General features: G+C 34.0%; 1 protein-coding gene and 1 long non-coding RNA gene across 7 annotated transcripts in view; one reads left to right on the plus strand and one right to left on the minus strand.

The window, feature by feature from the left end:
- Positions 1 to 17,509, minus strand: part of LOC127701233 (importin-4-like) — a 997,117-nt gene that overhangs the window by 768,886 nt on the left and 210,722 nt on the right. The gene's annotated exons all lie outside the window — the stretch shown is intronic.
- Positions 901 to 17,194, plus strand: LOC127701255 (uncharacterized). The gene is made up of 2 exons (XR_007981958.1): positions 901 to 945; positions 16,979 to 17,194. It is a non-coding gene; the product is annotated as an uncharacterized LOC127701255 (long non-coding RNA).

A 17,509-nucleotide genomic window follows, 5' to 3' on the forward strand; every position in this document is an offset into this window, starting at 1 on the left:
CTGGACTACTACCAAAACTACTGAGTTTGGGATTGTGATTTCTCTTGTAAACTAAGACCGCCAGATCCTTGTATATTTTGTAATGATCCAGATTGTTATTCCTGTTGGTCACTATAGTCCGATACTATGATAGCATGACTGTGGTCAAGGTCAAAGGTTACGGCCTGTTTGGCCATAAGAGCAGTCCAGACCCTCTTTATCCACCATTGGAGAAAGATACTCCTGACTGTATCTCGAAAAAGTACTGAACTTCAGACACATCTAGTTCCAGAACACACATCTAAAATCATTTATAAACTGGTGGTATGGACCGGTAAAAAGAATACCTAATAAAACTTTAAAATATTCCAGTCGGGCATAACTATAATAGAAGTCCTAGAGCGAAAGCATAGGCCGAACCCTACCCCAGATTAGACTAAAGGAAACAGTTGGGTTGCTGTCTAGTAGATATTAAGTTGAGGTCGCATAGACAGTACCCCGGTTTCGTATACATTGTATACATTGTAGATCCATTTGTATTTACATTTTTTGTATCTTTTTCAGGTGAATGCTGCATAGTTCTTCATGAACAAATAACCAGACTGTTGAGGAAATTTTTAGGGAAGTTTGTTAAGGTGAAATGCATTTCTTCTTGTAAGAACATTTGTAATGTAAATTACCATGACTGTGAATATCAACTGTCCAATGATCTCATTGCTGTTGGCACAAGAAATAGAAGCTACATTGTAGACTGTGATGATTTAAAAAAGGAAACTGAGGCCAAATTTTTCACGTAAAGAAATCTTGACTCTAAATTTTTTTATATATACTAAATGATGTAATTGAATGTAAAAGTATTTTAACATCTATAGATTTGAACAAATAAAGAATATGTCAAGGTGACAGCAACACAACAATAAAACAAATAAAATGCTCCGCTAGGCGCAGCTTGATACGACCGCAGAGGTCAAACCCTGAACAGTTGGGCAAGTATGGACACAACATTCAAGCTTGATACAGCTCTGAATTTGGATTGTGATTAAATATTTGACACAGCATAGGTTTCTGACACAGATTGAATGTGGTCTAAGAACTTAAATTTTTTTAATTTACCTATTATGGTCCAATATCCAAAATCTAAATACATGGTTAGATTCGGCATATCAAAGAATCCAAAGAATTCAATTTTTGATGAAATCAAACAAAGTTTAATTTTGGACCCTTTTGACCTTAATATGGACCAATTTGATAACGGGGCCCAAAAATCAAAATACATGGTTAGATTCAGCATATCAAAGAACCCCATATATTCAATTTTTGTTGAAATCAAACAAAGTTTAATTTTGGACCCCAACTTGGACCAACTTGAAAACTGGGCCCATAATCAAAAATCTTAACACATGTTTCGATTCAGCATATCAAAGAACCCCAAGAATTCAATTTTTGTTAAAATCAAACTAAGTTTAATTTTGGACCCTTTGGACCTTAATGAGACCAATTTAAAAAACGGGACCCAAAATTAAAAATTTAAATACACGGTTAGATTTGGCATATCAAAGAACCCCAATAATTCAATTTTTGATGAAATCAAACAAAGTTTAATTTTGGACCCTTTTGACCTCAATATGAACCAATTTGATAGCGGGGCCCACAAATAAAAAATCTAAATACATGGTTAGATTCGGCATATCAAAGAACCCCATATATTCATTTTTTGTTGAAATCAAACAAAGTTTAATTTTGGACCCTTTGGACCTTAATGTAGACCAATTTGAAAACTGGACCAAAATTAAAAATCTAAATACAAGGTCAGATTCGGCATAACAAATAAATAAATGTGGTCAAAGATTTTACAATGCGCCATACTGTGCAATTAAAGATTACTTCTTGAAATTTTTCAATATTTGAAATTTGAAAAAAAAATAATATTTGAAGAATAATTCTTTTTAATTTCTGAAATCTGAAATGAGAAAAAATTTACCCCCTCCCTCCCCCCCCCCCCCCCCCCCCCCCCCTTTTCCCCCAAAAAATTCTTTCCCTCAAGATATGGTCATAATCTCAATTCAAATTTCCAATGGAATTTGCAACCATAATTTACCATAGTGCTAACTTAATCTATTTTATAATAGAATTTAAAATATGGTGTCAAATCTTTCATATGGATTTATTTGTAAAAAAAAAAGATGCAACATTTGCAGATATTTTTACTGGTCTTCCTTTATAAATAGGCATTTCTTTAAACATAATTTAAAAGCAGTGTAAGGGAAGTAATCAAAACATTGTATTTGGGTTACCTCCCTTACACTGTTTTAAATTGTCTTTATTGTTCATTAACCATTAATTTATACATAATTTAAAAGCAGTGTAAGGGAGGTAATTCAAATGATGTATTTGATTTATCTCCCTTACACTGCTTTCAATTATGTTTTGTACTAAAGTATTTGTCCATTAACCAGGACAACTTTGTTTTTCCCCCTTTTTTGCCCCTAATTCCTAAACGGTTTGAGCCATAACCCCCCAAAGCAAATCCTAACCATCCCTTTGTGGTATGGAAACTTGTGGTATAATTTCAGAGAGATCCATACACCGTTCCGAAAGTTATTGTCTGGAAACTAGAAAATGCTTATTTTTGGCCCCTAATTCCTTTACTGTTGGTACCATAACCCCCAAAATCAATCCCAACCTTCCTTTTGTGGTATTTAACCTTATGGTAAAATTTCATAGAGATCCATTCACTTAAACTAAAGTTACAGTGCGAAAACCAATGTGTCTTCGGACAACGACAACGACGCCAACGTCATACCAATATAAACAGATATGAGTTCTTCAATACCATGAAGGTATCATAACATATGCTTGTGAATAGTCCTACATTTAAGTCAACATGGTTAAAACTAGTTCTGAAAATAAAATCAATATTCTGTTATTAACAACTTATTATTGAAGGCCAAATTTCTACTACATCTATATTTTTAAATCAAATTTACTTTTTCAGGCAGGTTAAACAGTTTTATTGTAGTGTGGTTGCAAAGATGATAAAGAAATTTCCTTTCAAAGATGAGACACTTGTACATGTTGGATTTCTGAACCCAGCAATGAAAGACAAAGTTTCAACTGATTGTGGTAAGACTTCATTTACAATATGTATAAATTAGCCAACAACAGAACAAAAACATCTCATAAATATATTTCATATACCTAGACCATAAAAGTTTATTGGTTTTTTTTTTCAGTGATGAAATTGGTGGATACATTTCCAAACCTACTGAATAGTGAGGAAACATTACAGCTTCAAGAGGAATTTACTGACTACCAGCTAACACCATTGGAAGAATTACCAAAATGCTCTTCTCCTGAAACTGACATTGCCACTTTTTGGGGAGAAATGTCAAATTTACATGACATTTTCTCAAATAAAGCTAGGTTTTTTGTGAATATATATGGTTTAGGCGTGGGGATCTCAAACGTTTACAAGTTCTTAAACAGGATGGGGTGGGGTGACCCCAGGGGGCCTTTTATTTCATTTGATTTGTTTTATTGTCCCATACAACAATTTATATGGTTTCGGGGTGGGGATTTTGACCGTTTACAAGTTTTCAAAAAAAAAGGGGGGTGGGGGTGACACCCGTGGACTTCCCCTATATTTCATTTGATTTGTGTTATTGTCCCTTACAAGAATATATATGGTTTAGGGGTGGGGATCTGGACCGTTTACAAGTTCTTAAACAGGAGGAGGGTGGGGGTGACCACCGGGGACTCACCTTATATTTCATTTGATTTGTTTTATTGTCCCATACAAGAAGATATATGGTTTTGGGTGGGGATCTTGACCGTTTACAAGTTTTCAAAAAGAAGGGGGGTGGGGGAGAACCCGGGGACTCCCAAAATATTTCATTTGATTTGTTTTTTTGTCCAATACAAGAATATATATGGTTTAGGGGTGGGGATCTCAATCATTTACAAGATAAAAGCACATTCTCAAATTGAAGGGGGGTGGGGGTAAGAATATATATGGTTTGGGGAGACTTAACTATCTACAAAATGTCTAAAATTTCAAATTTCATTTATACAGTCCTTATAGTAAATTTCAAACTTTATATATACAGTCCTACAGATCTTATCAGGAAAAAGAAAATTTTCAAATAAATCTGTCACTCCAATGATATTATATGCTAAGATATAACCCAGATCTAATTAATAATTAATAATGTAATTAACTTCAAAATGTCTAATAATATAGCTTATTATCATTACCACTTAGGAAATAGATAATTTTCAAATAAATCTGTCATTCCCAATTTTTATTGTGAGATAAGACATTATGCTTAGTCATAAAAAAGATAACAAGAGTAAAATATTTAAAAATTCCACTTTTGGATAATAAAAATGGCAATAACTCACAAAGGAGATATACAAAAATCTTGAAAATTGAACTAGACCTTCATTAAGTCCCAGGAAACAACATATTTAAAGGAGTAGGTTCAGTAAGACCCCTTTTTGGCCCCAAAATATAGCAGTTTTGCAAAATTGTTAAAATGTAAACTTTTAGCTATTCTTTGGAAAGTAGAATACTTCTGTTACATACATATGGGCTGTTTTTGATAATACAATGTATATTTATCGGGTACTAGCATCATTAAGTCATGCTAAATTACTGAAATCTTCATAATTTTAGCATTTGAGTGAATTTTTAGACGGTTTCCGTCTTAAACGGACGTGGCCGCATTTGTGTTCATTCTTAATATTTAAATATAAGTTGTATTTGATGATAATACATAACATATATAAAGGTTGAGGATGAACACCAATGCGGCCACTTTCATTTTTGACAAAAACCATCTGAAAAGTGACATATTATGGCATATTTGATAGATTTGTAACATTTAAGCTTGAATATGAGAGTCTTTAATGACTAAATCAGTTCAAATCTTTCACATAAATAAATTGATTCTACTAAAGTAGACACGTAAGTGTTTAAAAAGTGTCCAAAATCTTTCATCGGATGAACCTGAAATTTGGGGCCAAAATCGGCCCTTACCGGACCTACTCCTTTGAAAAAAATTTGTTAAAGCGTTTTCATGTTATTGTGCTGACACTGTTTGGCAGCCGCCCGTAGATCCGCCCAGCCTCCCGCCGTACATCACCATTTTAATAACTGATATTTCCTTCGAAAATCCGGTTAAAAAGTCATGATAAACTAATAAAAAAAAGGCAGGACTAAATAGAGTGAAAAATAAAAAGGCAGGACAGAGATTACAACTAAAAAAAAATGCAGGACAACATTTTTCATCCTAGCCCCCCCCCCCCATAAAAATCAAATGGTAGCTCCCTAACATGCAATCTCGAACATTATACAATTATTTTCACAATATTCGTCCAAACAATTTACATACCAATGATGGTATGGAAAGGCAATTTTATAATTATTTGGACTACAAACAATAAGACTTTCACAAGTATGATTCTAAAAAATTCTTAAAGGATTCCGTGCAACACTGTGTCTCATCTGCGATTGCTGCTGTCAGTATAAATATGTATTGTTGACTGTAAATACAGTACTTGCAACCTTAGGCGTTACTATTTTAGCAATCAATCAGGGGTCATCGATCAGTCACCGATCAGTCAAGTTCGTGTCAAACTCACGTCACCAATACGTCAGACTAATAAGAAAAAATATTTTACTGATCGGACAGATCGGACGGATTGACCTTTCTGACGGATTGAACTCTACTACGTCACATGTTGAACTCATACAAATTACGGAATCTTAGTTTCGTTTCATTTAATTAAAATGGTGCCATGGAAAAATACGAGTGGTTCAAGAACAGAAGCTCGACATTTTATTATTAATCATTCAGCAAAGTTTTAAGAAATAAAAGAGAAGAGAAATATGCAGATACAACTAAATTTAAATATTATTAAAGAATTGTGATTGTCGATTATATTTAAGTCATTTTTTCAAACCCAAAGAGTGCTAAAACAGTGTTTATCGCGACTGTTAAAAAGAATTTCTGAAAATGCTTTGAAAAATGAAATGAAATAATCATTTATTGCAACTTCGGTGTATTATTTTCAATAAAATAAAGAAATATGAAAGTTGGAGACTCGAAAACAATGCAAACAAAATATAAAGTATATTTTCCCTCAAAATTCTGCTTATTTTTTGGTGAAACAACCTAACAAAAATAATATATCCAATGATGGCTTTTATGTAATTAAATCTTAATGAAATGAAAAAAAAATTGCACTCTTATTCAACACAAAGAAGAGATTAGATATCTTAAAGGGGCACTAGCTATGAGATTTATAAATAAACAGCTGCGCCATGAGCGCATGATACGCCCGTTGTCTTGTGTGTGAATTTTTATGCAATAAGCATAAATAGTTTCTGACATACGGCGTGACATGCGAAAACCCCCTTTTTTTTTTACAAAAAACTCAATATCTATAAAATAAAATTTTGAATCAAAACCAAAAAGTATACAGATCTTTAGATTAATATAACTAAGAAGTGTGTAAAATTTTAAGCAATAATCATAAATCGTTTTTGAGATACGGCGTGACATGTGAAAACACCCCTTTTAAAAAAAAAAATCAATATCTCAAAAATAAAATTTTGAATCAAAACCAAAAAGTATACAGATCTTTAGATTAATATAACTAAGAAGTGTGTAAAATTTTAAGCAATAATCATAAATCATTTTTGAGATATGGCGCGACATGTGAAAAACCCCTCCCCTTTTTTTACAAAATACTCAATAACTCAAAAATAAAATTTTGAATCAAAACCAAAAAGTATACAGATCTTAAGGTTAATATAACTAAGAAGTGTGTAAAGTTTTAAGCAATAATCATAAACTGTTTTTGAGATACGGCACGACATGTGAAAAACCCCTCCCCCTTTTTAACAAAATACTCAATAACTCAAAAATAAAATTTTGAATCATCACTAAAAAGTATACAGATCTTAAGATTAATATAACTAAGAAGTGTGTAAAGTTTTAAGCAATAATCATAAATTGTTTTTGAGATACGGCGCGACATGTGAAAAAAAACACACACCTGTTTTAGTTACTAAGTCCCGTAACTCAAAAAGTTTTAATCTTATTTTCACCAAAAAGTATACAGATGGTTTGACCATCATAAGAAACAACTATGTTAAGTTTCATGAAATTTGGATAAGTCATTCTCAAGTTACGGTGCGACATGTTTACACCGGACAGACAGACGGACAGACAGACGGACAGACGGACAGACAGACGCCGGACATTTGTATAACATAATACGTCCCGTCAAAAATTTGACTAGCGTATAAAAATCTAAAGTATGATTTTTTTGTTCAATCATTAATGAAAGTGAAATAATGAAATAATAATTCGCTTTTAGCAGCCAGTATGGTTCAATTTTGTCAAATTAAGCTAAGAAACATTGATGATGAATTATTCACTTGCAAGTGAATAATTCGACCTCATTGAATCCGTATTCATGTGAACTTCAATTTAACCCCTTAGCTAGAGATGGATAACGCATGCATTGTGCGTGTTCAGTTATTTAAAGGAAACGAATGTCAACATTGAAAGTAAAACAAAGGTAAATCATTTGATTGACTGATTGGATCCACAAAAATCATTCTTATACAGGTAAAAACGATGATTAACATATATCTTTAATCTTTAATATGAAATTAAACAGACCTAGAAAAATCCAATTGCATGAGTTTCGCTTTCTATTTATATCTATAATTATGTTTATATCGCTTATATGACCATCGGAGGTTTCCGGAGGTCAACTAGATAGTTAATTAGATGGCGCCAAGACTAAAATACACACGAAACGAAGCTACATATTATCGGGCCCATGTTTGTTTATTTTGGACTTTTTATAATTTGGATAAATATTTTACATGGTTATAAATCAAACATGAGAATATGAGTCAAATCGGTGAACATGAATTTGACAGCTAGTACCCCTTTAATCCCTATATCATTCAAATTTTATAAAAAGTAACTTATCCAAAGATAATTCAAATAACTGATTCCAAACTACAGTGCATTATTTTTGATAAAAAAAAAGAAATATTGGTATTTTCAAACAATGAAACCATTGAAATAAAGAAATAATTGCATTTTTATTCAACACAAATAAAATTTTAAGTATCTTTATCCTAATATTATTTATATCTTATACAAAATACTTTTCTTAACGCATTAATTTAATGGCTGAGTGCAAATGACACTGCATTATTTCTGATATAAAAGAAGAAAAATTTGCATTTTTAAGAAATGCGAACAACATTTTAGTATATTTTCCCTGAAATCCAGCATATGTTATAATAAAATGCTCCGCAGGGCGCAGCTTGATACGACCGCAGAGGTCGAACCCTGAACAGTTGGGGCAAGTATGGACACAACATTCAAGCTTGATAGAGCTTTGCATTTGGATTGTGATTAAATATTTGACACAACATAGGTTTCTGACACAGAATGAATGTGGTCTAAGAACTTAAAAATTTTAAATTGGACATTCACTTATTATGGTCCAATATCCAAAATCTGTTAGATTCAGCATATCAAAGAACCCCAAGAATTCAATTTTTGATGAAATCAAACAAAGTTTAATTTTGGACCCTTTTGACCTCAATGTGGACAAAGTTGATAACGGGGCCCAAAAATCAAAAATCTAAATACATGGTTAGATTCAGCATATCAAAGAACCCCATATATTCAATTTTTGTTGAAATCAAACAAAGCTTAATTTTGGACCCCGATTTGGACCAACTTGAAAACTGGGCCCATAATCAAAAATATAAATACATGTTTAGATTCAGCATATCAAAGAACCCCATATATTCAATTTTTGTTGAAATCAAACAAAGCTTAATTTTGGACCCCGATTTGGACCAACTTGAAAACTGGGCCCATAATCAAAAATATAAATACATGTTTAGATTCAGCATATCAAAGAACCCTAAGAATTCAATTTTTGTTAAAATCAAACTAAGTTTAATTTTGGACCCTTTGGACCTTAATGTAGACCAATTTGAAAACGAAACCAAAAATTAAGAATCTAAATACACGGTTAGATTCGGCATATCAAAGAACCCCAATTATTCAATTTTTGATGAAATCAAACAAAGTTTAATTTTGGACCCTTTGGACCTCAATGTGGACCAATTTAAAAACGGGGCCCAAAATCCAAAAACTAAATACACGGTTAGATTCAGCATATTAAAGAACCCCAAGAATTCAAGAAAAAAAACCCCATTGAAATTGGTCAAGAAATAAGCAATTTATACGAAGTATCTTCTTTTGTACAATACTGTGCAATTAAATATTTCTTGCTATTGCGCAATACTGTACAATTGACAATTTCTTGCTATTGCGCAATATTGTGCTATTGGATATTTCTTGCTATTGCGCAATACTGTGCAATTGAAGATTTCTTGCTATTGTGCAATACTGTGCAATTTAAAATTTCTTGCTATTGCACAATACTTATAATATAATAATTTACACATCCTGTTTGGTGTGTATCTCCTACCATATCATTATTATTTGCTTTTAAATATAAATCAGAAATAACCAACTTAAAATGGAAAATTTTAAAAGAAAAAAAAAGGAAAAAAAGAAAAAAAAGGAAAAAAAAAAATCCCCACCAAAATTTTTTGAACCCCCTTATGATTCATCACCCCCAAACTCAATCCCAGCCTTCCCTTTGTGGTATGGTACCTTGCAGTACAATTTCAGAGAGATCCATACACTTGAACACAAGTTATTGTCTGGAAACTAGAAAAATGTGTTTTTTGGCCCCTTTTTGGCCCCAAATTCCTAAACATTTAGGGCAATTACCCCCAAACTCAAACCCAGCTTTCCCTTTGTGATATGGAACCTTGTAGTACAATATCAGAAAGATCCATACACTTACACACAAGTTATTGTCCTGAAACTAGAAAAATGCTTGTTTTTTGCCCCTTTTTGGCCCCTAATTCCTAAAATATGGAGGCAATTACCCCCAAACTCAGTTCCAGCTTTCCCTTTGTGATATGGAACCTTGTAGTACAATTTTAGAAAGATCCATACACTTACACACAAGTTATTGTCATGAAACTAGAAAAATGCTTGTTTTTTGCCCCTTTTTTGGCCCCTAATTCCTAAAATTTTCAGGCAATTACCCCAAAAATCAATCCCAGCATTCCTTTTGTGATATGGAACCTTGTGGTACAATGTCAGAGAGGTCCATACACTAACACACAAGTTATGTCTGGAAGTTACAAAAATGCTTATTTTTGGCCCCTAATTCCTTTACTGTTGGTACTATAACCCCCAAAATCAATCCCAACCTTCCTTTTGTGGTATTGAACCTTGTGGTAAAATTTCATAGAGATCCATTCACTTAAACTAAAGTTAGAGTGCGAAAACCAATGTGTCTTCGGACGACGCCGGACGACGACGACGACGCCAACGTCATACCAATATACGACCACAAAAATTTTTTTGCGGTCGTATAAAAATAACAACCAATCCTGATGTACAAAAAGGACTAAAATCAAATGGTGGTTCATAATTTCTATTAAAACAAAGAAATTCTTTCATTCTTATTCAACACAAACAAAAGTTTAAGTATTTTTATCCTTATATTATTAAAATTTTATAAAAAAAACCTTATCTTGAGGCCTTTGAAATAACTAATTACACATAACATTGCATTATTTTTGATAAAAAGAAGAAATATTGGTAATATCAAACAATGCGAATAACATTTTTTTGTGTTTCCTCTGATATTTATTTAATTTTGTGAAAAACAATCCACAAGAATGTACAAAAAGTACAAAAATCCAATGGCGGTCAATAAGTTCAATTAAAATTAAAAAAATATTGCATTCTTATTTAACAAAAACAACCTTATGCATATTTATCCTTAAATTATTCACATTTTATAAAAAGAATTTATTCAGAGGCATTTAAAATAACTGATTGCAAACAACAGTGCATTATTTTTGGAAAAAAGAAGAAATATTGGCATATTTAAACAATGCAAACACAATTTTACTATTTTTTCCCTGATAAATATCACTATTTGTAAAAAAACAACCAATCCTGATGTACAAAAAGTACTAAATTCCAATGGTGGTTCATGATTTTTATTAAAATAAAGAAATAAGAATTCTTTTTCAACACAAACAAAAGTATCTTTATCCTGATATTATTCACATCTTATACAAAATTACTTATCTATTATTAAATTATTAAAATTATTAATCAAAATAAAATTAACTCTGCCGTTTGCATCAAGGGGGGTATTGATCAATAATTATTTTTACATGCCAGACTGGTGTTGGATTGCCACTGTGCTCGTCTGCCTTTGGACGACAGTCCTTATTTGGTCAAGAGACTGGCATTACCAATGGGAAGGGGGCTTCCAGTGATAACCAGTCACATGACTAATTAGCTGATTGGTTTGTGATTAAAGTGCGCTCACTTCAGTTAGAAATTTAGCGTGGTTGAAAGCAGCAAAGTTTCATGCAGAAGCCAATTTTTTATTATATAAACGCTTGGATTATTTATTGAGTGCTTTATCAACACACATATGTAAGTCACTTTCTTGCTTTTTTCGAACAATTTAAAGCTATACTGGGATTTCCTGAGTGGTTCCAACTTTTGGACGAAGAAATTTCCACTTTAAACTCTTACTTGACTGAAACCAAGAATGATGTCAATCGGGCTTTGTGGTCATTAAAATTGGATTGTGCCGCATGTTGCAGTGGTTGTATTTTCTGTGACTTTTCTGCCGTTGTGCCCGTATGTGTACCATGCAAAAGTACACGTTCAGATTAGAACTGCTCATCATTGTGAACTTGTGCTGACATCCGCTATTCAGACTATTCAATTTATCAAATTTCGAACGAAATCGACAAACACACATTTTTGTCATTAGCAATGGAGAATATCGAGAGGGTGCAAGCGAGGCAACCGCTAAAAAACTAGATGAAAATACCGCAGACGAATTGTTAAAGAATGGATGCAACAGCATTGAATCGTTGTCTTTGTTGACATTAGACGACATAAAAACAATCAATATTCCGCTAGGACAAGAAGAGATGTTAATGCGTGCGGTGGAGAAGACATTTGTAAAGGAAACTCAAGTAAATGGAGTGACAAATATGGCGGCAAATGACACGGAACCTCAATCCGACATCAGAGCCGGAAGTTCAATAACCGGAAGCAGACTTGATCTACATCCCCATCAACGAGACGGAAAGGACCCATACATCCAGGCATTGATGGATCAACTGAAGACCAATCAACTGAGTGTGACAGGATTAACAGAAACTTTACAGAAAGGTACAGTTCCTGGAGTCAGTGACATTTTTTCGTGGCAGGACCCTCAATTATGCCTAAAGTCGGTGCCAATAGTTGACTCTAAACATTTAGATGTTATTAACTTTGTTTGTTTGAATGTTTTTCAATCTGATAACAATGAAAGTTTAATTTCTCATGCTAACGGTGGCAATTGGTGTTCAAGTCGGGCCCTGTAAAGCCCAAATTGGAGTCAATCACACTTTGTCAGTGGTCAATGGCCAATATTTCTATTATGTACAAGTTGCTGGAAACTGGGGCTCTTACCGCACAAAATTATCTGGAGTATATGTCATATACAAAGCGCATATACCAATTAATTTCTTGTTATGACATGGTCCCTGTCTTCTTTTATGACAGAGAATACAGGTGTTTACAACACCAACATAAATTTCGCTGGTGCACTGTCATAATGTTCCCCATCTTCAAACAGTGTTCTTACGCCCATGATTCCAGCAACCTAACAATGTAAATATGTCAAATAATTCAAGATCTTGGGGGAAAGGCACTTCAAAACCTGCAGGATATGCATCCTATTCTCATGCAGGGAAGGAGATATGCAGATGATTTAATGGGAGAAGGGGTTGTCAGTCAACCTTCTGTAAATTTGAACACATCTGTTCAGTACCAGGTTTTAATCGGGATCACTCAGCACAATCACACTCATCTGGTGCCCCTCCAAAAAACTCAAGGTAAAGTCTTTACGTGATCTCAATCTAAAAGTTTGGCAGCTTGAACTGGAAAATGACTTCGATAAATCCTTTTTACTAAATGGTATTGAAAATGGTTTTGACATTATTTCACATGCCCAGATTTTAATTGAAATAGAAAATGGAAATTATTTATTTGTGCAGTCTACTCCAAAAATTATTAGCCTTTAATTAGGCATCATATCAAGCCTGATGGGGGTTTACGCATTATTGATGATTGTAGTAGGCCAGTAGTAGTTCCGTTAACGATCTTGTGGGCGAGTTTCCTAAACAAAAGTTTCAAACTATTGATGATGCTGCAAAAATTGGTGGATCCAAATTATTTTTTGGCAAAAGGTTGATTTAAAATCTGCCTATAGATGTGTTCGAATTAGTAAGCGAAGTCAACAAGTTACTGGATTTAAATGGGTTTTTCCTAATGGCATTGAGCATACTTTATATGATTGCAAATTACCTTTTGGTGCTAAATTAGCACCTAATATTTTTCATAGGTTGTCTCAGGCTGTCAAACGTATGATGTCACGTAGAGGCTTTACTATTGTCGCATATTTAGACGATTTCTTGATATGCGAACCCACACAAGCAAGATGTTTAGAAGCGCTAAACACACTAGTTCGCCTTTTGTGTTCTCTAGGTTTTTTGATCAGCTGGTCAAAAGTTGTAGGCCCTTGTCAAAAAATAACCTTTTTGGGGATTGAAATAGATTCCACGCTTATGGAATTGCGCCTCCCTAATGTAAAACTCTCTGACTTGGAGAAAGATTTAGCAGAGTGTAAGCAGCGCCAGCGCGCATCAAAAACGCAGTGCCAGCGCGCATCAAAAACACAGCTCCAATCTTTAGCAGGCAAATTAAATTGGGCATCCGCAGTGGTTCATGGCGGAAGAGTATTTCTTCGCAGGATCATTAATAGCTTCACGCGTCTTAAGCAAGACTGGCACAAAATACGCGTCCAGGGTGAACTTCTAGCAGATATCACTTGGTGGCAAGAATTTATTGCTTCCTTCAAAGGGAAATCACTTATTTTAGATAAGATACCAGTTACGTCTGTTATAAGAGATGCTTGTAGAAGCGGAGGGAGCGGCTTCCATGATTTAGACTGGTTCTATGTCCATTGGGAAAAAGATTTCCCTCGTTGTTCTAGTTTTCATATCAATGAACTTGAGGCTTTTTCAGTTATTTTACCTGCAAAACGCTGGTCAAGTAGCTGGGAAAATAAAAGAGTTATTGTTCTGTGTGATAATATGGCCACAGTTGCCTGCATTAACAAATGTACATCTCGTAACAAGATTTTAATGGGATTTTTAAGTGAACTTTTTTGGTTGTCAGCCTCATTCAATTTTCACATTAAGGCTGTTCATGTCCCAGGCTCTAGCAATGTGTTAGCAGACCACATTTCAAGGCTCCATGAATCGAGTTCATTTGAATTTTTTATGAGATATTGTTTACCCCAGCCACTGTTTATTTCCCAATTGTACGAACATATGTCTAAATTAATGCTGCCCTTTCTTTTCTTTTGTTTAGGCATACAGGGCACCAGGGATCTGAAGGAACTGGATGATCTGGTCCTCCATTTTCGGGGTAATACATTTGCGGAATCAACAAAAAAGACATACATGACTTATTTAAAATCTTATGTACAGTTTGGTAAAATGTTTGCAATACCTTTATTTCCTTTATCAAATGAGAATGCAGCCCGTTACATTGCATATTTATCTCCCAAGCTGCAATATAACTCTATTTCAAATTATTTGATTATTATTAAATAATTCATGTTGAAGCAGGATTACCAGATCCTTTAGCTGGTCATTTTGTACATTCTGTTTTGCAGGGGGCAAAAAGAGTCCTTGGAACTGTAAGCAATAGGAAGTTACCCATCACCCCATCTATTCTGAGACTAATTTTACCACCATCAATCTTTCATGTACTGGGGACTTGGCTATCTGGGCAGCCTGTTTAGTTGCATTTTTCTCATTTCTTAGGAATACAAACCTTTTGATCCCTTCTCCATCCCAGTTTGACCCAAAGGTGCACTTAAGCAGGCAGGATATTATTTTTCAACCCAAAGGGGTTGTTTTGAGAATCCACAAAACCAAGACCATTCAATATGCACAAAGAGTACTTGAGATCCCTCTACCCAGAATTCATGATTCCCCATTTTGTCCAGCGGGGGTGTTGTTATTGTTACATAATATGGTTCCAAATAATACAACACCATGTCCTGCATTCATTTATTCACACAAACATTTAGTTACCCCACTTACATATCCAGCCTTTTTGGCTTGATTGAAACACGCTCTACACCTTTTAGGTATTGACAGCAACCAATATTCGGGTCATAGTTTTCGCAGAGGTGGGGCCTCCTTTGCATTGGGAGTGTGGTCTACCAGGTGAGGTCATCCAAGCTCAAGGAGACTGGCGTAGCGATGCCTACAAATCCTATTTTGACCCATCTTTGTCTTACCGTCATCAGGTGATGCATGCTTTTGCTACAGCCTTCACATCATCTTCCTTAAAATAATTTCTACTCACTACTATACAGGTTTGGGCAAATTTTTGGAGTACCACAGTTTTGCAGAACTATGTTATTTTGTCTTTGGCTATATTTGCCAATTATGTTTGCATCTAAATGGAATTATAATTAAACTGTGGATTTACTTGGCCCAAACCTGTATTTAGTTTTTATTCAGCCTCAAGTAATTAATGGTCTCTTCACTAGACTCTGAACTAGTTATTTGAATTGGTTCAGGACCTGGTTGAGACTCCTCACATAGAAGTTGCAAACTCACACTTTTACACTAAGGAAATGCAAGCAGAGGTATCCATTAAATATACATGTAGGATGTTGTCTGAAAGGTGGTAGCAGCACAGCAAAACTTACCATGGGGTAAAAAAGGGGGGATTTAAGAGTTATGATTGGATTCATTGCATTATTTTGGATAAAAAGAAGAAATATTGGTAATTTTAAACAATGAGAACAACATTTTATTCTTTCCTCTGATATTCATTTAATTTTGTGAAAAACAATCCAAAACAATGTACAACTAGAGGCTCTGAAGAGCCTGTGTCACTCACATGTATCTACTGTGGTTTTGGAAATCATGTAAAATAAGGTTAAAATCATATAGATACACTAATAATGATTGAGGCCAAGTTTGGTTTAATTTGGCTCAGTAGTTAAATTAAAAGCAGAAGATTTTTTAAAAGATTTACAAAAATTACCAATAAATTGCAGAAAATATCTTTCAAGGACAATAACTCCAATAAGATGTCAATTGGCAATTGGTCATGTTAACTTATTTGTAGATCTTTCTTTGCTTGATGTTTTTATGGAACACCCTTCAAAAAAAATTTGGGCAGGGGTTCCCCTGACCCCAACTAACCCGCACAGTCTGGGGGGCATTCACCCAATATAAGTATGCTGAAAGAAAAGATATAATAATGGTTTATAGAAAAAGTAACACTGAATAATTCTGAAAATGGAACATATCAAGGAGAAATTATTAGCACACCCCGTTAGATTTGCTCTAAATGTTTTAGTTTCAGAGATATAAGCCAAAAACTGCATTTTACTCATATGTTCAATTTATAGCCATGGTGGCCATCTTGGTTGGTGGGCAGGGTCATCGGATACATTTTTTAAACTAGATACCCTAAGGATGATTTAGGCCAAGTATGGTTTAACTTGGCACAGGAATTTCAGGAGACAATTTTTGTAAAAGATCACAAAATTTTACAAAAAATTGTGAAAATTTGACTTTAAAGGGCAGTAACTCCTTAAGGGGTCAATTGACAATTTTGGTCATGTTGATTTATTTGTAGATCTTACTTTGCTGAACATTTTTGCTGTTTACAGTTTATCTCTTTCTATTTTAATATTCAAGATAATAACCAATAAAATGCTCCGCTGGGTGCAGCTTGATACGACTGCAGAGGTCGAACCCTCAACAGTTGGGGCAAGTATGGACACAACATTCAAGCTTGATACAGCACTGAATTTGGATTGTGATTAAATATTTGACACAGCATAGGTTTCTGACACAGAATGAATGTGGTCTAAGAACTTAAAATTTTTAATTTACCTATTCAAACCATATCATTATTATTTGCTTTTATATATAAATCAGAAATAACCAATTTAAAATGGAAAATTTTAAAGAAAAAAAAATCCCTCCCCCAAATTTTTTGAACCCCCTTATGATTCATCACCCCCAAACTCAATCCCAGCCTTCCCTTTGTGGTATGGTACCTTGCAGTACAATTTCAGAGAGATCCATACACTTGAACACAAGTTATTGTCTGGATTCTAGAAAAATGCTTGTTTTTAGGCCCCTTTTTGGCCCCAAATTCCTAAAGGTTTAGGGCAATTACCCCCAAACTCAAACCCAGCTTTCCCTTTGTGATATGGAACCTTGTAGTACAATTTCATAAAGATCCATACACTTACACAGAAGTTATTGTCCTGA

Source organism: Mytilus californianus, unplaced genomic scaffold (assembly GCF_021869535.1).
Source record: "Mytilus californianus isolate M0D057914Y unplaced genomic scaffold, xbMytCali1.0.p SCAF_5, whole genome shotgun sequence".
In the NCBI taxonomy this organism is placed as follows: domain Eukaryota; kingdom Metazoa; phylum Mollusca; class Bivalvia; order Mytilida; family Mytilidae; genus Mytilus; species Mytilus californianus.